The 2,500-nt window shown below is 49.7% G+C and overlaps 4 non-coding genes across 4 annotated transcripts in view; all 4 read left to right on the top strand.

Moving 5' to 3' along the window:
- The window catches only part of LOC112255575, a 192-nt gene extending 99 nt beyond the window's left edge, over positions 1-93 (top strand). Inside the window, exon 1 of the small nuclear RNA XR_002954301.2 lies at positions 1-93. This exon is cut by the window's left edge and continues 99 nt beyond it. This is a non-coding gene — a small nuclear RNA (U2 spliceosomal RNA).
- A 940-nt stretch (positions 94-1,033) lies between these two features.
- LOC121842159 lies at positions 1,034-1,233 on the top strand. The gene has a single exon (XR_006080967.1). It is a non-coding gene; the product is annotated as a U2 spliceosomal RNA (small nuclear RNA).
- A 456-nt stretch (positions 1,234-1,689) lies between these two features.
- LOC121842160 lies at positions 1,690-1,806 on the top strand. The gene has a single exon (XR_006080968.1). It is a non-coding gene; the product is annotated as a U5 spliceosomal RNA (small nuclear RNA).
- Positions 1,807-2,032: 226 nt separating this feature from the next.
- On the top strand, positions 2,033-2,223 carry LOC112255581. Its single transcript, XR_002954307.2, has one exon. It is a non-coding gene; the product is annotated as a U2 spliceosomal RNA (small nuclear RNA).
- Positions 2,224-2,500: the final 277 nt, after the last annotated feature.

The raw sequence follows: 2,500 nt of genomic DNA, 5'->3' as shown, positions 1-2,500 counted from the left end.
CGAACAGGGACAGGGAAGGGGGGGGACTTGGGGCCGGAGGAGCAGGGTCCACGGAAGGAGGAGGGAGGGAATTTTGGCCTCCGATCAAACGGTGCAACACTTTTCTCCTGTTGTCAAGGGAAAAGAAGAAGGAGATTCACAAAGCTATGTAAACAGCTAGCATAGCTTAGCTTAGCAGGAGCTTAGCTTAGGAGAAGGAGAAGGAACCGGAAGGAGAGGTTCGAAAACAAGGAAAAAAGGAAGGGGCCTTTCAATGGGGCCCCCAGTTTCCCGGGGGAAAAAAAAAAAAAAAAAAAAGGGTGGAGGAGTTGAGGGATGGTGAGGGTGTGTGGTGGAGAGGAAAAAAAAAAAAGGTGGAGAGGGCAAGTGTGTGGGTGTCTTCTCTCTCTCTCTCTCTCTCTCTCTCTCTCTCTCTCTCTCTCTGTCTGTCTCTCTCTGTGTCTCTCTGTGTCTCTCTCTGGTGGTGGACCTTCTTTTCAGGACAGGCCTCGAGGGGGTGGAAGAGTGGGTTCCGGGAGCACCCGGGGGGGGGGCCTACAGTGCACAGAGTGTGTCTCGGGCCCCGACCTCCACTTCCATCCTCACTCTGGTTTCTCCTCACTACACTTGACCTCCCAGGAATGGCTAAAGAATTGGATGATGGAGGGGAACGGACTTTGTTTGGGGGATGACGTCCCCGGTCCGGACGGAGGAGGGGGGGGCTTTGGACTTGAGTTGGGGCAGAGCCGGGTGCTGTTGCTGTTTCAGAGAAATTGACTTGTGGGCCAGGAAGTGACTTAAAGATGGGCCAGGACTTTTTTGTTAAAGATGCATGCCTGGATGAGAAGGGGAAACTGGGTGAGCTGTGTTGTAATAGGGGAAACGGTGGCTTGGTCAAGAGAAATTGACCATAGATGGGCAGGTGGCTGGGTCTTTGACAAAAAACACCTGCCTGTGTGGGATGGGTGGTTAGGAGGAGGCTCTGGCCAACCCACCCGCTGAAATGATTGTTTGACCCCGGTTGGAATTGCGGTTTAAGGGTTCCATTTGTGGGTTATTGTTTGGTTTTTGGCTAAGATCATAGTGTAGTAAAAAAAAAAAAAGTTCTTATCAGTTTAATATCTGATACGTCCCCCCATCGGGGGACTACATATTAAATGGATTTTTCGAACAGGGAGTCGGAAATGGGGCTTGCTCCGTCCGCTCCACGCATCGACCCGGTATTGCAGTACCTCCGGGAACGGTGCAACACTTTTCTCCTGTTGTCAAGGGAAAAATACTCATTCACAAAGCTATGTAAACAGCTAGCTTAGCTTAGCTTAGCTTAGCTTAGCTAGCTAGCAGAAGAAGAAAGGAAAGAAACATTCAAAAAAAAAAAAAGCGCCTTTCAATGGGGCCCCCCCAGTTTCCCGCCCTTTTACTTAAAAAAAAAAAATGGGCCAGGATAGTGTGTGTGTGTGTGTGTGTGTGTGTGTGTGTGTGTGTGTGTGTGTGTGTGTGTCTCTCTCTCTCTCTCTCTCTCTCTCTCTCTCTCTCTCTCTCTCTGTCTCTCTGTGTCTCTCTGTGTCTCTCTGTCTCTCTGTGTCTCTGTGACCTTCTTTTCATCCACAGGCCTCGAAAACTTGGAAGAGTGGGTTCCGGGAGCACCCGCGGGACCCCGGCCTACAGTGCACAGAGTGTGTCTCGGGCCCCCGACCTCTGACTTCCATATGACTCTGGTTTCTCTTCATTACGCACAAGCCTTTCGCCTTTTACTAAAGACTTCCGTGGAGAGGAACACTTACGAGTTCAACGTATTTTTGGAGCGGCTTTGCTTCTTGCAGAGCCCGGTATCTTGTTTCAAGAGAAATTGACATAGATGGGCCAGGATAGTGACTTAAAGATGCATTAGCGACTTTTTTTGACAAAAAACACCTGCCTGTCTGTAGCCGGGGAAACGGTGGCTGGGTGGGTGGCTGGGTGGGATTGGAGGAGCCGGCTCTTGCCAACCCACCCGCTGAGGTCTGTCGAGACCCCCGGGGGCCCGGCGGTTGCAGGGTTCCATTTGTGGGTTATCGCTTCTCGGCCTTTTGGCTCAGATCAAGTGTAGTATCTGTTCTTATCAGTTTAATATCTGATACGTCCCCCATCGGGGGACTACATATTAAATGGATTTTTCGAACAGGGAGTCGGAAATGGGGCTTGCTCCGTCCGCTCCACGCATCGACCCGGTATTGCAGTACCTCCGGGAACGGTGCAACACTTTTCTCCTGTTGTCAAGGGAAAAATACTCATTCACAAAGCTATGTAAACAGCTAGCTTAGCTTAGCTTAGCTTAGCTTAGCTTAGCTAGCTAGCAGAAGAAGAGAAGGAAAGAAACATTCAAACTGAAAAAAGGGCGAAGCGCCTTTCAATGGGGCCCCCAGTTTCCCGCCCTTTTACTTAAAAAAAAAAAAAAAAAAAAAAAAAAAAAAAATTGGGCCAGGATAGTGTGTGTGTGTGTGTGTGTGTGTGTGTGTGTGTGTGTGTGTGTCTTTTCTCT

This window comes from Oncorhynchus tshawytscha, unplaced genomic scaffold (assembly GCF_018296145.1).
Source record: "Oncorhynchus tshawytscha isolate Ot180627B unplaced genomic scaffold, Otsh_v2.0 Un_contig_9077_pilon_pilon, whole genome shotgun sequence".
In the NCBI taxonomy this organism is placed as follows: domain Eukaryota; kingdom Metazoa; phylum Chordata; class Actinopteri; order Salmoniformes; family Salmonidae; genus Oncorhynchus; species Oncorhynchus tshawytscha.
The sequence above is the reverse complement of the archived record's forward strand: the minus strand, read 5'-3'. Positions and strand labels throughout refer to the sequence as shown.